Source organism: Musca autumnalis, unplaced genomic scaffold, assembly GCF_047663935.1.
Source record: "Musca autumnalis isolate F117 unplaced genomic scaffold, ASM4766393v1 scaffold_5, whole genome shotgun sequence".
Classification (NCBI taxonomy): Eukaryota; Metazoa; Arthropoda; class Insecta; order Diptera; family Muscidae; genus Musca; species Musca autumnalis.
This window is the reverse complement of record NW_027412088.1, coordinates 139,153,493-139,175,150: the sequence shown is the minus strand read 5'-3', so window position 1 is coordinate 139,175,150 and position 21,658 is coordinate 139,153,493. Positions and strand designations below refer to the sequence as shown.

The window sequence follows — 21,658 nt, the reverse complement described above, 5'->3', positions numbered from 1 at the left end:
CCAATATAACTCCATGCCCTAATTTGTGGGGGTTCTGAGAGTGACAGATACACTGAGAGTGACAGATATACGCAGACTTAAATACCAAATGATAATACCTAAAGTGTCAGATAGGAGTAAAATCTAATGAAAAATATAAATATCTTAAATAAAACTAATTACTTATTACTTACTTACTTAGCTGGCCCATTACAGAACATTTGTTCCATAGGCCGAACTAAGAAAAGATTTCCATTTCTCTCTATTTGTTGCTTCGCACTCTCTTCATCCACTTGTTTGCGCCATCAGTGTTTTGTAGAGCGTTATTTTTGTTTGACGAGATGTGGCTTTGTTTTTAAACTGCTTAGTTAAACCAAAGTAGCATCTGTTGGCCAATACAATTCGTCTTTTTATTTCACAACTGATGTCGTTTATTGTGTTTACGGAGGTGCCGAGGTAGACGAAGTCTTTTACTACCTCAATACTATAGGAACCAACTTCCACAGTCGGTCCGAGCTCAATGGACGCATTGCGCGTCGACACCATCAACTTGGTCTTCTCACCGTTTACCGCCAGACCCACTTTAGCAGATTCTCCTTCGACCTTCATAAATGTATCAGTTACTTCTTTTACTGATCGGCCCATGATATCTATATCATCAGCATAAGCAAGTAACATGTGACTATTGGTGTAGATTGTGCCACTTCTTTTGACGTTTGCCTCTCGTATAACCTTTTCTAGCAGGATGTTGAAGAGATCACACGAAAGGCTGTCTCCTTGTCTGAAACCTCTTTTGGTACCTAACTCTTCGGAGAGGTTCTTTCCTATTTTATCTGAGGACCTCGTGTCAGTTAAAGTCATTTTACAAAGCCGAGTGAGCTTTGCGGGGATACCAAATTAAGACATGGCTTGGAATACCTTTGAACGCAGCGGGCTGTCGAAGGCTGCTTTATAATCGACAAAAAGTTGGTAGGTGTCGATCTGCATCCCTTGGGTTTTCTCCAGGATTTGCCGCAGGGGAAATATCTGGTCAATGGTGGACTTGCCAGGTCTAAAGCAGCATTGGTATGGTCCAATTATCTCGTTGACCATAGGCTTTAGTCGTTCGCACAATATCCCTGACACGATCTTGTAGGCAATAGGGAGTAGACTTATGCCCCTATAGTTAGAGCATACAGTCTTATCTCCCTTCTTGTGGACGGGGCACAGGATACTCAGGTTCCAATCGCCGGTACTCGTCCTTCCTGACAGATGGTGCTAACTTGCTGATGAATTCTCCTTATCATGGTGTCGCCTCCGGTTTTGAACAGCTCGGTTGGTAAGCCATCGGCTCCTGCTGCCTTATTATTCTTCAGCCGATTTATTGCTGTCTTTACCTCATCTTGGCTGGGCGGTATACATTCAATACCATCTTCTGGGATTGGGACTGTGGTATCTTCGTCGTCTTCGCTGCTATTGGATACCAACAGTTTTGAAAAATGTTCTTTCCATATCCTGAGTACACTATCTGTATGTTACCAAATTACCTTGCTGGTCTCTACAGGAGAATGTGGCTGTACCAAAGACATCAGTTTGATGCTTGACTCTTTGGTAGAATTTTTTCTGGCTCCTGTACATCTAGATTTTTTCACACTCCCGTTTTTCCATCTCTCTCTTTTTCCTGCGGAAAAGACGTTTCTCCTCTCTCCTTTTCTCCCGGTATCTCTCTCGTGCGCTACGCGTTGCTACGGATTGTAAAGTAGCCCTATATGCCGCATTTTTCTCTTCGGTGGCAGCACGACACTCCTGATCATACCATGGATTCCTTGGTAGGGGTCTCTGGTATCCAAGTATGGATTTTGCGGCTGTTTGCATGGAGTGGGCAATACTTTGCCATTGCCCTGATATGTTATCGGGATGAAGAGTGTTTTGATTAAGCAATTGGGTTAGTTGAGTGGAATATGCTGTGGCTATCTGTTGTGTTTGCAGCTTACCGATGTCTAACTTTCGTGTTGTGTCTGTTCGTACTTTGTTTGCTACGTTTAACCGGGTGCGTACCTTTGCTGCAACAAGGTAGTGGTCCGAATCAATGTTTGCGCCTCGGAACGATCGTACATCCAACACGCTCGATGAATGTCTTCCATCTATCACAACATGATCAATTTGATTACTTTTTATTTGATCTGGAGACAGCCAGGTGCCCTTATGAATATCGAGATGATTAAATCTGGTACTGCTAACTACCATGTTTTTTGCAGCTGCAAAGTCTATCAGCCTCATACTATTGTCAGATGTTTCACTGTGGAGACTGAATTTCCCGACTGTTGGGCCAAAGATATTCTCCTTTCCAATTTTGGCATTAAAATCGCCTAGAATGATTTTAATGTCATGGGCAGGGCAGCGGTCATATGTTTCTTCTAAGCGTTCGTAAAATATATCTTTGGTCTGTTCGTCCTTTTCTTCAGTGGGAGCATGAGCGCAAATAAAGCTGATGTTGAAGAATTTAGCTTTTATTCGAATTGCAGCAAGTCTTTCATTCATTGGGGTGAAGCTTGATACTAGATGTTTTAGCCTCCGACTAACTACGAATCCGCAACCAAACTCATGCTTTACGTCATGGCAGCTATAATACAGTGCGTCACCTTTAGGTGTTGTTGTGACGTCTTTCCCAATCCATCGTATTTTCCGTATGGCAGTAATATCGGCCTTGTACTTTTCAAGTACGTCTGTCAATGCGAAGACTGCACCTCCTCTATAAAGAGTGCGAACATTCCAGGTGCAGATTCGCAGATCATGGTCCTTAAAACGTTTGCGGGGTTCGTCAATCTTAGATGGGTTTGTTTTCCTTTTCTTTGGTTTTTTCATAGTAGGCTGTTTTTTCTAGGGGAGGGCTACTAACCCGACACCCAAACACAAGTTTTTAACGTTCTTATGGGTGAACGCGCGGCACATGTTAGCTCACTAACTTTAACGGGTGTTAAAGGCAGTTCCCCAGGTGACATCACGGGGAGGTCAGTGTCCACTTGAGATGAAAGAGGGACCAAGATAAATCCTGGGCTTTGCCAAGTTAAAACCGGTCAGGACCGTTCCTTGGTATATAAGGCGTTATTTGTACAGGCCATACATACAGTGGTGGCCAATACATTAGCAACAAAATTGCACATTTTAGAAAATTGTATTCAAAATATTATGCCTTTAGGCTAGAAAGGTTATATCACGAATATTGTCAATTATTTCATATTCCATTTTAGAAAAAAAGGATACATTTTTTTCGCGCTACATCAACGATTTTTGATATGTAGGTTAAGAAAAAAATTCCCAGTACGAATCTGGTCGCGAGCCAATTTTTGGTTGTTGCGGACAAAAGTTATGGCGCTTTTATTTCGCTTTTTAAGAAAGAAAATATTATAAAAACGCTAATTATTTTAATGAGCACAATTGTTACAAAAAAGTTCTCTCGAAGTGACTTCAGCGAGTAGATTGCATAATACCTGCAAAATGTTACACAGAATTCGCGGAATGTACATAAAATTGACAAATTATTGAATATAAATCTACTTTTTTAAAATTAAGGCCCATTTAGTGGTCATAAAATTACATAAAAAATTGTTGTGGATCCAAACTTCACGGCAAATCAAATGAGACTACAATCATACAGATTGGTGTTATAGTTTGGATGTTACAGCCAAAATAAGCACATGTTTTGGTCAAAAAAATAATTTTTTGTGTAGTAGAAAATATTGTAAAAATTTATAGGAATACTTCCTTAATTTTGCTTAAATCTCCCAACAAAATAGACGGATTTTGTTTTATTGACATTCATATTAAAGCTTTCCCATTAGGGAAGCTAATTGGGTTGATGGGGATATATGTATGTCAAAGCTTCTGAAGTGGAAATAGAGGTCAAATAACCCATTATTATTTATATGCATTTTAAATCGTGTAAATCGCGTAATTATCAAAATCAGTTTGTCCGCATGTGATTTTCATGTACAGCCCGACCATATCTATTATTTTGTATATATTTTTCGAAATTTAATTTGGACTCTAAGATGTAGCATCGGCTGCATCTTACATTAAATCACCTATAAAATATCGCTAATTTGCGCAAAGTGCATACAATTTTTGTCCGCATCCGATTTCAATGTCCACCATGAAAATCTACATCGATATATATCTATTTCAAGGCGATCTATTAAGAACCGTGGATGTAGCATCACACACTATTTTTTGGGATAAAATGAATGTAGCTCCCTTATCAGTGAAGTTTTCAAATCTCTGTTTCCGCTAAAACGAAGATGCTGTATTAGTTATTTTATTGCAGTGGAAACGAACCGCTGAAAACGCGATAAAATACGCGATATTTCCAAAAACAATTTTAGGTGATTTTTCTACTTTGGACTTTCTTGTAACTCGGGTTTTAGTAGGTGGATTTATTAGATCCGGAACGTAAAAAACTAAAATGTGCAATCAAATACGAGGAAATCGTTTCATTTCATTTCAAAAAACACTGTAAATCTGGCTTCAAAATCTCAGCATCATTTAATGGTAGAAGCTGTTCAAATTTTGAAAAGTAATACATTAGTGACATGATCCTTATTTAGTTTGCTTCTACTTTTACTTTGACAGGAAAATCGAGAGAAGTGTGGTTTACTCACAAATCGAGAGAAAACTAAAAAAGACATGGTGGCTTCAACCCATTTTTACCCATTTTTTAACATAAACATAGCCACAGCTTCCACCCAAATTATCTTTTAAGGCCAATATTTTTTGCCACGTCCAAAAACATTTCATTTTATCCAAAAATATTTAATTTGTATAATATAGAATCACAAGTCGCGTATTTTAAAAGGGTAAACCTTGGCTTCAGCTATGTTAAATTTTCAAAAATATTGGTGATATACACTTTGATACGACCAAAAATGTGTCTCATAGAAATAACGGGTTTAAAACCCAATTATGTTTAGACGAAATTCGTTTCAGATAATTTGGAGTCGATTTAGCCATGTCCGTCCATCTGTCTGATTGGTGCGCACGATAACTCTGTAAAATGGCGTGAAGGATAACTCTCGAAGGGAGCAATCGATTTGGTCGAAACTATGCATATCGTATTATTTAGAGTTGTATAGTTCCGGAACGAACTAGTTCCAAGGAACTATTCCAGATAAGGAACTGTTGGAACTATACCCAGCTCTTGCGTTTGTATAGTTCCATTAGTTCATACAGTTCCTTTCGCTCTTCTCATTCCTATAATTTAACGCTGCAATTTATTTATTTTTATTTCAATTCATTGACAAAACTTTTAAACATTTCAGTCTTGGGAATATTTGGAACGAAGAAAACAAAAGAAAACAATTTCCCCACTACTGCTATTTCATAAAACTACTCTAGTATGGAACTCGATTTAAGAACCCCTAGTTTCATGCACGAATACAAAGCAACTGACTGACACTGTGAGTTCGCACGTCAGCGGGGCATAAGTCTGGAACTGCTTATCAGATTTTCCTAGGTCAGGGCGGAAAATGTTAGTAAAAAACTATTATTAAATTCGGATAAGCGATTTCAGACATAAGGGCCACTAAATTTTATCAAAGTTGCAGTTAGTTTGAGGCAGGTATTGTTTAAGTATTTGGTATCATGTAATGCTTAGAAAAATTCTGATATATTCAACTCGGTCATTGATAATTGCCTTTAGAAAAATGGAAATTTCTAAGACTAAATCCCTCTACAAATTTATTTAAATAAATAATACTGTTTTTATGTCTGGCTTAATCGTATTGTTGTTGTTTCAATATTTTAAAACAACTAATTTATTAGTGGAGAATATTTGGAATTGTTTGCCAAAGGGCCAAACAGGGAAATCTATAGTATCGATTCTCGCCAGTATCGAATCTCATAATTTCCTTGTTTTTGTTTGCGGATATCCCACCGAAATTATTTTTCCACAACTTCTTCAACAAAAAAATTTTTTAATAAACAACAACAGCGGGATTTAGCCAATGTTCTAAATAAGTAATAAATATTTATTTATTTTTTATTCATTTGTATATATATGATTTGTTAAGAATTACAATTATTTCGAATTAAAAAAAAAAAAAAATATCTTAAACTTGCCTCCTGTGAGGATTGAACTCACGACCCCTGGTTTACAAGACCAGTGCTCTACCACTGAGCTAAAGAGGCTCTTAAATGTTAATTAAAAATCGATATTCGCAAAATACTCATGGTTCACACATACGCAACAGTTGCTGCAATTTTACAATTCCGTTTTGACCTTCATTTTCACATTCTGCAGGGGTAGAAAAAAATAGCAAACATGGGTAGAAAACGTACAATGAAATTATGGTAATTTATCACGCATTTTTGGAGAAATTTTTACCTGTATGATTGACTTTCATCCGAATTCATCTATTTTTAAAATCCCACACACATAGTTTTCAGCCTCTTTATTTCATAAAAACACACAATTTTATTTTTTATTACAGACAATTCAAATTGGTTTGGAAAATGAATAGTAAATTTTTGTTCACAAAGTACGTTTGTTACAATTCTGTTAAACATAAGAAAAACGGTCAAAACGGAATTGCAAAATTGCAGCAACTTTTGCGTATGTGTGAACCATGAGATAATTGTAACCAACCGTGATCATTACATCTTTTGAAGATGTTATCAGTGTCTTTCAGATCTATTATCGTCTTCAAAATGCTTAGATAATTTTCGAAAATATTTTGTTATCAATTTGATCTATTAATAGCTACAATTGTATACCATCCACCAAGGTTCATTTAGTAAAGTTACCAGTAGTGGGATTCTCTAACTCATTTTTTGAGTTACCGACAAATGTCGGTAAAATTAAAATGCTTATAATTTCGGTAATTAATGATGTTTGTCGGTAAGTTAACGACGACTAAATAGTAGTTGTAAAGTTCTACCGATAGTAGGATTGTTGTCAACTTTTAATTGAATTTTTCATTCATAATTTTACGTTTTAATTTTATCGATTTTTGTCGGTAACTCAAAAAATGAGTTAGAGAATCGCACTACAGAAAGCAAATTCAGGCCTTAGTCTTCTTCTCTTGATGCCAAAAGTTTTTTTTCTAGCGAGGAATGCATAAAAAATAACAAAACTGCGAATTATTACTGGCACAATTCAAATAAAGAAATTGTAGAAGTATAAATTTGGTTTAACTGAAATATTTTATATATATTCTGGATTAGGGTGCAATTCTACGTCGATATAGCCATGTCCATGGATAACATTTTGATCCAGTTCATTGTAGGTCCGTAGAACTTGTGGTATTGGAACTGGGCTATATAGGTCCACGCTTTGGTATATCCCCCAAATAACGGTACCGTCCGATTTTCGGTATTTTGAGGGGTTTAGCAAATTTTTTGACCGAACTACCTGGAATTTGACACTTGAGATTCCCAAAGGCCACAAAATATCTCCACAAAAAATTGTCAACATAGGTCGATGTTTCGGCATAGCCCCATATAACGGTACCTTCCTATTCTTAGTTTTTGCAAAATTATTTGACCGAACTACGTATAATTTGACGCTTGAGATTCCCAAAGGCCACAAAATATCTCAACAAAAAATGTCAACATGTTTCGGCATAGCCCTGTTATAACCTCCCGATTTTTAGTTTTTGAGGGTTTTTGCAGAATTAGTTGACCGAACTACCTATAATTTGACGTATGAGGTTCTTTCCCAGAGGTCACAAAATATCTCCACCAAAAATTATCAACATATCTCCATGTTTTGGTATAGCCCCCATCTAACGGTACCTCCAGATTCTCGGTATTTTGAGGATTTTAGCTACCTTTTTGACAGAAGCACTTCCAATTTGACTTTCGAGGCTCCCAGTTGTCAGAAAACTACTCTGCCAAAAATTTTTCAATATAGGTCCATGTTTCGTTTAGCCCCCATATAAGTGTATTTGAGGGTTTTAGCGACATTTTTGAAATTTCCAATTTGATCTTGGTTGGGGCTACAAAACTTTTTTACAGAAATTTGTCCGTTTGTGGTGGAGGGTTGTCTACAATGGACCACATTCGACATACAGTTACTTGGATTGTTGCCAAAAAAAATAATGTCAAGAGCCTCTTTAGCTCAGTGGAAGAGCGGTCTCGTAAACCAGGAGTCGTGAGTTCAGTCCTCACAGAAGGCAATTAAAAAAAATAGTTACCATTTGCCTACCAACACCTCCAAAAAAACCAATGTTGACGAAAAAACTTCTTTGATGAAACAACCAATTCTAGAGCAATTTTAAATGAAGTCGTGTTAACGTAATTATCGTACTTAGCTTCGCCCTGAATAATATTAAGACGCCTATTATTCTTAATTTTTAAGTTTTTTTAAGTTTACATACAGTGGGCAAAGTTCATATTCGTACACCCATAAAAACTGATTAAAATCGTTGTTAATTACATACATATTTAATGTGCAAATGTGAAACAATTGATGGGAATTACTATGAAGACGAAAGATTTAAAAATTTCAAAACTAGTTTTTAATTTATTCCCTCATTTAGGTATAGATGGCGTCTATGTGAGTGGCAAAGTTCGTATTCTTACACCCAGAAGCACTATTTGTTTGTCGTATTTAAGGATTTTTTAAGCAAAGTACTAATTGTTGCTCATTTTGTCTATTGGAATGCTTGTGCTGTAGAAAAACGTAAAAATAACGAAAATAGCTAATAGTAGTCCTTCTGCAACAATATTCGAGGTCTCATATGCAAATACAGTCAACCAAAAAGTCCACATACATCTCGAGTTTTAAGGGTGAGGAAGCATTTTTATCCAATCTAATCCAATCCAAGTGCATAGTTCTTTTTCATATCCCTAATAAACAAAATTAAATACAACAAAACTGTATTCCATAATACGTATAACGGTAAATTCATTTAGCAATTTAAAATTAATTACCTTGCAACGTTTTTTTATACCCTCCACCATAGTATGGAGGGTATATTAAGTTTGTTTTCCGTTTGTAACGCATTGAAATACTCATTTGCGACCCTATAAAGTATATATATTCTTGATCAGGATAAAATTCTGAGTCGATCTGAGCACGTCCGTCCGTCTGTGGTAATCACTCTAGCATCCACAAAAATAGAGATAGGACGCTGAAATTTTGGGGAAAGGATTCTTTTGTTTGCAGGCAGGTCAAGTTCGATGATGGGCTATATCGGTCCACGTTTTGGTATAGCCCCCATATAACGGTACCCCCCGATTTATGGTATTTTGACGTTTTTAGCTACATTTTCAGACCGATTTAGCTATAATTTGACATTTAGGGTTCTTAAGTGTCAATAAACTTATATAAAGAAACTTGTGAACATAGGCCCACGTTTTGGTATAGCCCCCATATAACGGTACCCTCCGATTTACGGTATTTTGACGTTTTTAGCTACATTTTCAGACCGATTTAGCTATAATTTGACATTTAGGGTTCTTAAGTGTCAATAAACTTATATAAAGAAACTTGTGAACATAGGTCTACGTTTTGGTATAGCCCCCATATAACAGTACCCCCCCGATTTACGGTATTTTGACGTTTTAGCTACATTTTCAGACCGCTTTAGCTATAATTTGACATTTAGGGTTCTTAAGTGTCAATAAACTTATATAAAGAAACTTGTCAACATAGGTCCACGTTTTGGTATAGCCCTCATATAACGGTACCCCCCGATTTACGGTATTTTGACGTTTTAAGCTACATTTTCAGACCGATTTAGCTATAATTTCACATTTAGGGTTCTTAAGTGTCAATAAACTTATATAACAAAACTTGTGGACATAGGTCCACGTTTTGGTATAGCCCCCATATAACGGTATCCCCCGATTTACGGTATTTTGACGTTTTTAGATACATTTTCAGACCGATTTAGCTATAATTTGACATTTAGGGTTCTTAAGTGTCAATAAACTTATATAAAGAAACTTGTGAACATAGGTCCACGTTGTGGTATAGTCCCCATATAACGGTACCCCCAGATTTACGGTATTTTGACATTTTTAGCTATATTTTCAGACCGATTTAGCTATAATTTGACATTTAGGGTTCTTAAGTGTCAATAAAGTTATATAACAAAACTTGTGGACATAGGTCCACGTTTGGTATAGCCCCCATATAACGGTATCCCCCGATTTACGGTATTTTGACGTTTTTAGCTACATTTTCAGACCGATTTAGCTATAATTTGACATTTAGGGTTCTTAAATGTCAATAAACTTATATAACTAGTGGACATAAGTCCACGTTTTGGAATAGCCCCCATATAACGTTACCGCCAGATTTCAGGTATTTTGAGAATTTTACCAACAAGTTTTAACCGAATTATCTGTAATTTGAACATTTGAAATTCTTAGTGGTCACCACACCTCTCCACCAAAAATTGTCAAGAAATCCCCCATATAACGGTTCCTCCCGATTTTCAGTAATTTGATGATTTTAGCTACAATATTAAACCGAACTAGCAGTAATTTGACATTTGAAGTTCTTAGTGGTCGCAACATAAAATCTTCTTACTAACCTCAGGTTCAACTCTAATTGTAAATGGGTTAATGGTTTTATCGTCTTTGTATGTGGGTCCATCTCCAGGACCCCAATATTTGTTTATATAAAATTTTGGACGCGGAATTTATCTGACACTTATTTTTAAAGCAAAGTTGTATGAATGAAAAACCAGCCAACAAATAACTACGGAAAGTATATACATATTTTTGTTAAAAGTTGGAAACTACTAGATTCGCTTCTAGTCGAATCGACAAAAATATTGCCTTTTTGGACACAAATATGGAAATAAAAAATTGTGAAATTGGGGAAAGGAATCAAATTCCGCACGGAATTTTTATTCATGATTGTACTGATAACTATATTTTAATACCCTAAGGGTATTATATCTTAGTGAATGAATTTGCAACATGCAAAAGGAAACGAAATAGACCCACAGTTCCTTTTGATGATCTGCATAGATTCGCACTTATCCGTCTGGCCATGTCGTTTTGAAAACAAAGTACAGGTCACATTTATTGACCAATTCGCATAAAAATTGGAGATTTTTTGCCCTATTGCGATCCCTATTTATTTTGGTAAGAATTGATTCAAATTTGGATATTGCTCCCATATATACAGTTTAATCTCGATAATCCGTACACCACAGGTTTCGGCGGTCTCCGAATTTTCAAATTGACCGGATTAACGAATAGTAAAGAAAATAAATTATTTTCTATGATTAAATCATTCGTGGTAGTAGATAATAATACTTTTTTATTTTTATTTGAAAATTTTGCCTATTAGGCGAAGGTCATTTTTTTTATTAATTTTTTAATTAATTTCTCGTTAGAGACGAGCTTACTGACCAAGATGCTTTTTGAAAAAGGAAAGCCGACGATACGAACCCACACAATCACCACTGTGTGACATGCACGTTTCGCCTTTGGTTTAGGAAGGCTCCTCAGACACATCGACTGTGGGGCGGCTTCGCTATCCTCAAACTTATTTCCTCTTTCCTCTTTCAAAAAACAACTTGCATTTGAAAGAGGAAATAAGTTTGAGGATAGCGAAGCCGCCCCACAGTCGATGTGTCTGAGGAGCCTTCCTAAACCAAAGGCGAAACGTGCATGTCACACAGTGGTGATTGTGTGGGTTCGTATCGTCGGCTTTCCTTTTTCAAAAAGCATCTTGGTCAGTAAGCTCGTCTCTAACGAGAAATTAATTAAAAAATACTTTTTTAAATTGTAATTGCTAATGCCGAACACTTAAATGAAATATATGTAGAAGTAAATAGTGTTCTACGTGTAAAAAATAGTGAGATTTTTCTACTCGACAATCCGGACGTTTTTATTGGCATTGCCCGTATTTGTTCCTTTCCTTACTTTTTACCAATTCACTATGCATCAAGACCCAATTTTCCCAAATTACAGAAAAAGCCATGTCCCAATAAAGAAGGTCATCCAATCGGAAAATTTAACAAAAATACAACTCTGCACCTTCATTTGTTGTCAAAAGTTGTTGTTGCTGCGAATAAAATTATTTCGTTTTGATTTTATTAAAAATGTTTATTTATTTTTGGTTTCTTTTATATCACACAACAATAAACGCCACAAAACACAAAGATAATTGTAGACAAATGTTTTATTCGCAATATTTCAAAAGAATTTTAACATTTGGTGGAAATAACCAAAATTTGCTTTGATAATTTTGCTATGGGTTGCTATGTTTTTTTGTTCAATTTCAAACTACGACAATATATTTTGACAGGAAATGGAGGTATCAGCTTGTCTTATTGGATGACCTTCTATTTGGATCATGAGAAAAAGCCAATCAGATTGTGAAAGTAGAGCTAGAAATATGACGTTTTTAAAGTTTACATCAGGATGTTAGCAAAACACGAGACAGATGTGAAATCTCATTTTTTTGAAAATTAAGATTCCTTGAAATCTTAGCCTTTTAGGTGTATAGTGCCTTTGGCAACTTTAATGAATGATATTGCGGCGAATATTTTTCTTAATATATTTATTTATATCCTATACAACAAGACTAATGTGTTATAAAAGGTGTTATATCCTTGTGCTCCATAGTTTTTACTACATGATGCTGAAACAATTTTTACAGCAACTTCTCCATTAAACAACTGTCAAATACTGAGGTGTTATTATTGACAAAAGAAAAAAAAAAACAAATATTTTTGACACGCACTTTATTTTCAAACAACCACCGATGATACTATTTACATATATTAACCCACTCAGCGCCGAGAATTTTTTTGCGAGAAAACTTAAAAATTTTTGTGAAAATTATATTTTTGAGACTTTTTTGAGCATTTTTTAAAAAATATTTTTTTTTCTAAAACGAATAATTTTCCATCAATCGAGTCCTTTTTTAACATTGAAAGGTAATGTAGGTGTATTCTTACATGACAATCCCCTGGATTTGATTGAGAAAATACTCTTATTAAAATGGCATAAAAAGTGAAAAATTTAGAAATTATTAATTGATTATTGTGGTACATCATTTTTAATGCACAATTAAAAAATTCCCATTTTTTGTTTTCCGCTAAAATTTTAGTATAACGGTATTGTGGTACATCATTTTTAATGCACAATTAAAAAATTCCCATTTTTTGTTTTCCGCTAAAATTTTAGTATAACGGTTCTGTAAACCAAATATTTGTGTATGCCATCTTAAAGACAACTTTTCATACTACAAAATTGCTTTTTGAATTGTTAAAAAATCTCGTTTCCAAGTAATCAAAGTTTACATTTTTATTTCAGATTGCTTAATTTTCAGTGACAGTCACTGTATATAATTTTTTTATTTCGAATACAGAATGAATCCTTGTAATGATTTTTTACTGTTCACATTTGTTGTCTGCATACAATCTCGGAAGGGAATTAAATAGAGCGACCTCTTTAGCTTATATAAGGAGGAAATTCGTACTTATGTATTAGGAAAGTTTAGTATATTTGTTTTCGGGAGAACAGATAGAGCTGTAAATGAGTATCGCGGTTGGGATATACAGTCTTGTCAAAACTGCTGATAACTATAAGGAACCAATTATTCCGCATCATTTTTAATGCTCATTTTAAAAATGGCCATTTTTTTGTCCCGTAAAATTTTAGCATAACGGTACTGTAAATCAGACATGAACAAAAAGAGAACGGAGAAAATTCAAAATATTTATTTATTTATTTTGTGTTTCTCCTGCACAACAAGACAAAAGTCTTATAATGTCAAGTTTACACTTGCGCTCCAAAATCCAGTGGATTTCACGAAATCCTGAAATACACCCCGGTGTTTACACTCATTTTTTTGTTGATTTCAAGCATATCACAATGATCAAGGTAGATGTATATGCGCAGCTGATATAACATGAATTTTCAAAACAAGTTGTTGTAAAATTAATCATTAAAAATATACGACAATATAGAACTTTACAACTTTTTTTGAAAAATTATTGTAAAATTATCTATATATCGTATTAATTGTGTATAGTGCTAACAAATAAAAAAATAAAAAAAATATTATATCGTTGAGACATCATAATAATAAATTTTGATAGATAAAAGTTGTGCTCAGAACCTGCACAATACTACAAGCATGTTCATTGGCATCTAATATGATAGCTGACACGTTGATTTTGACATTTATGCTGGAGTTTTTGCAATTTCCGTCATTTTTCCGTTCCCGTATTTTTTAGAAATTTGTATGGAGAAGCAATTTTTGACAATTCGCTCTTTTTTCTAACATTACCATTAAAAAAGTACAGGAACACAAATAAAAATAGCATTGTAACAAAGTAATTTAATATTTTTCACATTGTTTACAAATTTTGATACTCAAATTTTTTGTTGCAACAATTGACCATCTACCTTGTTTATTGTAATACGTGAAAAGTGTTGCAACTTTTGGTACTTTTTTAGGCAAAAACAGGGTTGTATATCATGTGTACTGTGATTTCGATGTTGATTTCGCTGAAATCACGAAATGAGATGATTTCATTTTTGTTTGCGAAATCATGATAAATTTAGCTTGATTCCGCGCGAAATCACGAAACGCCTTCGAAATCACGAAACGACGACAAATGTAAACTAAGCATAAGTTACAGTACAGGATTGTAAATATAATCACATATCCGTGTGTTAAAATCATTAAAAATTACATAATTTTTCTATTATAATAAGGGTAAAAATTGGGGATATATAAATTGTAATAAAGTTATGATAAAAAAAATATATGAAATGATTATGAATAAGCATTAAAAATTGAGTTACAATAAAAATTTTAATGTTTAAGTTACATATCCGTAATGAAAATAGCAGAAAGGACATTATGATCATACCAAACGTTTCATGTTATGATTGAAAAATAGTTTTGAAGCCTTTTTTTGAAAGTAGTAACATTGTTGATGCGTTGTAAAACAGATGGTAGAGCATTCCAATGACGTATAGTGCCAATAAAAAATTGCCTTTCAGACACAAGGGTCCTCCGTCTAAAAGGTATAATCTTCTTTCCTCTACGCGATCTTGTAAATAATAGTCTTTTAAGGAGATACTTCGGGTTTTCTTTGAAAATAGCCTTATGAAGAAATTGTAATGATTTAATTTTAAGAAGAGTGTCAAAGTTTACCCCATAAAGTGATTTGGATAATTGTGTGACATTTTGTCTTTTTCTTAAGCCATATGTTATGTTATTAAATGCCACGTTCAGTTTATGACGACTTAGTGAATCGCAATTAGCAAATATTTCACACCCATACAATAAACCTGGCATCAAGAATGTTTTTGCCAAAAGGCAACGAATTTCGGGAGGAGTGTATGAATGCGTTAACCACAACGCCCGAAGTTTGGAGTAGGTTTGTCCAACGACAGCGTTTATATGGTTGTTCCAGTTTAAGGTGTTGTTGAAAATCACGCCAAGATTTTTTACGCTCAATTTTTTCATTGTTGACGAGGATATCGAAGATTGGCAGTGAAACTTTTTTGTTTTTATGAATGATCAAACATTTTGATTTAGTTGGGTTTAAAACTAATCCATTCGCTTTAGCCCATTCGCACACTAGGGAGAGATCATCATTAAGTTTTCCTACAAACTGACTAATCTTGTTTAGAGGACTACTCAAAAACATCTGCACATCATCGGCATACATGTGCACTTTGCTATGGCGTAGTTGATCAGGAAGGTCATTCGCATATAAGGAAAACAGGAGTGGACCTACGATGGATCCTTGTGGGACTCCCTTTTCACTCACCATGGGTTTAGATATCAACGTTCCTGAATATACTGACTGGGATCTGTTGGATAGATATGACATAATAAGTTTGGTTGAGGTATTAGAAAAATTAAAGAAACGGCGTAGTTTGAAACACAGGTTTTGATGGTCGACAGTATCAAAAGCCTTTGAATGGTCGAGTAATACAAGAAAACATAGCTTATTTTCGTCAATCTCACACCTTATTGACTCTGAAACTTCAGTTAAGGCGGTGGTACAGCTGTGTTCAGTACGAAAACCTGATTGCACATCACATAGCAGGGAGTCCCTTTGCAATTACTCGCTCATTTGTTTGTGTATTTTTTTCAAATATTTTTGAAAGGAAGCACAATATTGCTATTGGGCGAAATTCTATATTTGATTTTGGTATCGGTATGATTTTCGCATGCTTCCAAAGTTTTGGAAATGTGCTGGAACTAAGTACAGAGTTAAAAATATAGGTTATGTATGGTAATGCGCGAGGAAGTAATATTCTCACAAACTTAGGGTCAATTTCGTCGAGACCAATGGCGTTAGATGAAACAGCTTTGAAGCAGTTTAAAACTTCCTCATTCGTAACGCAGTGAAATTCAAAATTCCCATCGAATATCGAATGACGTTCCTGAATTATATCCATAGTAGGAAGGGTCAATATTAAGAGAGGGTACATTGATAAACCGTTTATTAAGTTCATCCACATCACCATTATAAGTGCTAGAAACCTTGCTTTTCCCTAAACCAATGTCACTAATAGTTTTCCATTTACTTTTGGAATCTATAGCAGACCTGAATTTGGTGTGATAATACTCTGATTTTGCTGCGTTTATGCGACTATTAACTCTTTTCCTAGCGGAATGAAAATCTTCGTAGAGCTCTGGCGTTTTAAATCTCTTCTACCTAGAGTAAGCTATATCCCTTTCTTTAATGCTTGATTTGATAGAGGAGTTGAACCACGGTTTATTCTTAGAAGATATATTTTTTGTTATGACGGGAACAGTTTCATTGTATAGTGCAAGAATATTACCTGAGAAAAATTCTACTTGTTGGTCTCGAAACGAAATTTTTTGGTTTTCCATTGGTAAATTAAGTTTATAAGTCATAAAGATTAAATCATGTTTTGAAAAACAGGGAGCTGATACTTGATCATAGAGCAGCACATTAGTTAGATTGTTGACAAAAAATAGATCAAGTAATGTGTTTATAGTAGAAGAAAAATGAGTGGGGTTTTTATTATTTGTTACATGTAAACAGAGAGATAGCATATTATTTATTAACTGTTGATCAACAAGTATATTAGAGTTAAAATCTCCGGCAATGATTACTTCACTATAACCCAGAGTCACCGTTTCTAGTAAGTTTTGGAAAGCCTCAAAATGAATTGTATTGTTAGGTCTGTAAACACTACCAATTAACATTTTTGTATTAGATGTTTTTAGTTCAATGAATAAGTATTCTATTTTATCTCCTACGGATGATTTTAATAATAAAGTGGAATTAATATTAGCTTTTACATACAGTCTGTCGCAAAAATTAGTATACACCGTTTAAACCAAAATGTATTAGGGATAAATATCACTATAACTTATTGAAAACAACAAACAATTAGTTTTATTTGATAGACAAGAAGGTTGTCTTCCGTAATAACAATTAAATCTACGCAATATTTGCAAACATTAGCAAATGTACGGTTCGAATCCCAAAAAGCCCAAAATTTATGTCGCAAAAGTTAGTATACAACGGAGAATCCTCGTGAAACTGTGTAAAAAATTCTTGATATTTTAGAACAAAATGAAACTAAATATGTACTTAAGATCATAAAGAGTATATTAATTGGTTTTAATGGCAGTTATAGTACTTATAGTGACAAGTCCAAAGTACACTGGATCGTAAAATCCACAAAAAATGGTCATCTACAAATACAACAACTGTTATGTGACAAAATTCCGGGTGTCATGTCCTGTTTATGAATTCTAAAGCCATGAAATGCTCAGAAAAGCTCTAAAGTTTCAATATGGGGTGATCTTGATCGCGTTTCGGCTTATCCTGTTAGAAAAAAACGGGAATTTCTTGAAGGAAACCCATACGTTTGAGGCCATTGTCCTTTTGAGACATGCAATAATCCTTAATCCATACACATAAGGACTTTCCTTTTGAGTTAATTTTATCAGAAATGTTGCCCCTTTTCATATTCCCACCAAAAGTAAATAGTAGGAGAACCTCAAGGTCAGTTGTAAGCCATACAGTTATACTGTCCTACCGGCCTTTCAGCAGTATCGGACATGCTTCTCGTGTCCCTAGTGTATAAGTTACTACCAATGTCTAATGAACTACTTCTAACTGATTCATTTAGTTGTATTTTGGTCCTAAGTGAAGCGAACACAGCTTTTCAGAACGTTTTTGCACAATCCATGCGTTATAACAGCAGAGAAAGCTCTGTATTAAAATTTTAAATTAGCTATGATATCCTTCTGTGGTGGTGGAGTATCACTGTAGGGCTCAGACCAGAACTTGAGGTTCTCCTACTATTTATTTTTGGTGGGAATGTGAAAAGGGACATAATTTGTGAGAAAATTAACTGAAAAGGAAAGGCCTTTTGAGTAAGGATTAAGGATTATTACATGTTTCAAAAGGACAACGGCCTCAAAAGTATGTGTTTCCTTCAATAAATTCCCGTTTCTTCAAAAGGGACAAGTCGAAACTTGATCAAGATCACCCCATATTGAAACTTTAGAGCATTTCATGGCTTTAAAATTCATAAACAAGAAATAATACCCGGAATTTTGTCGCTACAGTTTTTATATTTGTAGATGACCAATTTTTGTGGATTTTACGATCCAGTGTACGTTGGACTTGTCACTATAAGTACTATAACTGCCATTAAAACCAATTAATATACTCTTTATGATAGTAGGTACAGATTTAGTTTCATTTTGTTCAAAAATATCAAGAATTTTTTACACAGTTCCAGGAGGATTCTCCGTTGTATACTAACTTTTGCGACATAAATTTTGGTCTTTTTGGGATTCGAACCGTACATTTGCTAATGTATACAAATATTGCTCACTTTTAATTGTTATTACGGAAGACAACCTTCCTATCTATCAAATAAAACTAATTGTTTGTTGTTTTCAATAAGTTATAGTGATATTTATCCCTAATACATTTTGGTTTCAACGGTGTATACTAACTTTTGCGACAGACTGTAAATTGCTACACCCCCTCCACGACGTTCCCTATCTGATCTGAAAACCGAGTATCCTTTTAGACATATTAGATTGTCGAGAATAGACGTATTGAGCCAGGTTTCTGAGATGCAAACGACATCAATGTCAGAGTTTTCAAAAATGAATTTAAACTCGACAATTTTATTCATTAAGCTTTGTGAGTTGATATGACAAATATTGATTCCTTTTCGTTGACTGGCTAAAATTTTGACTAAATTTTTTGTGACGCAATTGGAACCTATATTTGTACCATCAATTTGTGTCATAGATTGATATATTGAAAAGTGTTGCAGCATCAACAATGTTTGTGTATATAAAATATGAGGCCATGGCAATATTTATGGGAATGGTATTGATCATAGGATTTATAAAAATACATATATTGTTTGAAATTAAAAAAATAAATAATAGTGTTATAATACCCAGCAAAAAAAGTCATTACCAAGTAATGACTTTATTCAGTAAAATTTGGCAGTTGCAACTACTTACTAATTGACCGTAAAAGTCATTATTTTTACATGGGGATGTCATAGGGAGGAAGTACTTCCTTAAATATTTTTTTTAAGTACATACTTAACCACATACCGGCAATCGAAAAAAGCTAAAAAGCATAGATCTATTTTTAGAAAAAAACTAGCGGACCCGGCGAACTTCGTCTCGCTATTAAGGAATAAAATTTCATACAAAAACTCAATTTTCGATTTTTCCAATTTTCCGATTTTTCCAGAGAGATTTTCCAAAATTTTCTTCCGTAAAGACCTTCTCCTCGAAAATACGAATAACTGACAAAAAAAATTACAGAAATCGGCCTAGCCGTTCTCATTTTATGAATTACTATACATTTTTTACACCATTTTTATATATAGAAAAAAATTGAGGTGAAATTATATTCAATTTTTTTTTGTTTTTGTTTTTTCCTTTTCAATCGATACCTAACAGTTTTGAACACACGAACTTCTGATTTGTAGCCAAACACACTACACACTAGGCCACTCGCACGAACAACAAGGGTGGTTTAACTCATCTATGTACATCAACATGTTTTTGTAATTTTGTAAACAAAAAACACCCATGCCGACGCTGAGCTTTGAACACACAACTCTAGAATTTGTAGTCGGACACACTAGCTCTGTGCCACCATACTCATTACTTAGTAAGTAAATAGTAAGTAAGGAAGTAATTAGTTATTTGTAATCTGTTATATATATACTGTGTGATAATGCGGAGGGTAATGAGTACTCATTACCTGGTAATGCAGAAAGTAATGACATGTGCCTACCAAATTTTTGCTGGGTAGTGTTAATAAAATTTGTTTTGTAGAATGTTAAAAAACATGTAATATCAAAGATAATCCTCTTGGGCATAAAAAGCTCATATCTAAAATTGTGGTTCCGTGGGTGAGTACTCTCTCGCATGTCGAAATGCATCAAAAATTTTGGGGTGGTATACACAAATAGGTTCAGTGCTGCTGTTGGATTTAATGTACACCAGCCCACGAAAAGTGTATGCAGCTTGTATCAAGACCTTTTTTTTCAAGTGGATGGCATCTTGTAGAAGCTGGTAGTTGGTGTTGGATATGTTTTCGTTGACGTAATATTGACTGTTTGACTTGAACCCAATGGAAGTTAGGAAAAGTTTCCTGTCATGCATTTTTTGTAGCTTGTTAACGTTTTGAGAAAAAATTCTTGTCATACGGCGACAAAAATTTAACAATTATAACATTAATTAACTTTCTTGGTGTTGCTCCGAGTTTTTAGACGATGTACGGATCGTACACAAGGTGCCGCTGTATTAATGGAATTGCAAATATTTCCGAAAACTTCAAGCAGATTTTCTTCAGTGTTATAAGGGATACCGTTGATCCGAATTTCGCAAGCAACGTGTGAGTTTTCTTGTCTTAGAAGCTGCATTCTCAAATCTTTAAGCTCTGATTTCATTTCAGTAACGTCATCAGAGACTCGTTCAAGGTTGGAAACGCGAACTGTGACATGTTCTAAATCGGATTTAAGCACACCGAAATCGGTTCTAAGCTCCTCTAGCAACTTATAACAGTGTGTTAGTAAGTTTGTATTCACGCCAGCTATAAAACAATAACAAATCAAAACATTTGTTCTCTTTTACACACACACGACCCGAATGCACAGAAAGAGCGTACTTTCTGTGCATTCGGGTCGTGTGTGTGTAAATTGCCGAAAATCATCGGCACCGCCGTGTCAAAGAAGAACACATTTGCTGTAAATGGATAATTTTTGTATGTCATCTTAAAAACAACTTTTCAGTCTACAAAATTGTTTTTTGAATTGTTAAAAAATCTCAACTCGTTACCAAGTTATCAACGTAAACATTGAAGTTGGCTTTTATTTAAAAAAAAAATTTAACGAAATTTTTAATTAATGAAAACTGAACTAAATTAATTCCGCGGTTACACTTAACCGGATTAACCCAGTGGCTTTGGATTTCAAATGTCAATTCCATAGCGCAAACGTCAAATAAATCCTCATGAAGGATGTAACCGTGCTATAACGATCTAACAAATATTGATAATAATATTTTAGTTTCAGTGGAGCCTCTTTAGCTCAGTGGCAGAGCACTGGTCTTGTAAACCAGGGGTCGTGAGTTCAATCCTCACAGGAGGCAATATGTAAAAGCATTTTTCTACAACTGGGATGTCAAATACTGCAGTTTAGCATGTTATTTGTAGAAAAACCAGTAACAACG

At 34.6% G+C, this 21,658-nt stretch overlaps 2 non-coding genes across 2 annotated transcripts; one reads left to right on the top strand and one right to left on the bottom strand.

Annotated features, from left to right (window-relative positions):
• Window positions 1–6,069: 6,069 nt before the first annotated feature.
• Window positions 6,070–6,141, bottom strand: TRNAT-UGU (transfer RNA threonine (anticodon UGU)). Its single transcript has one exon. It is a non-coding gene; the product is annotated as a tRNA-Thr (tRNA).
• Window positions 6,142–21,505: 15,364 nt separating this feature from the next.
• On the top strand, window positions 21,506–21,577 carry TRNAT-UGU (transfer RNA threonine (anticodon UGU)). Its single transcript has one exon. It is a non-coding gene; the product is annotated as a tRNA-Thr (tRNA).
• Window positions 21,578–21,658: the final 81 nt, after the last annotated feature.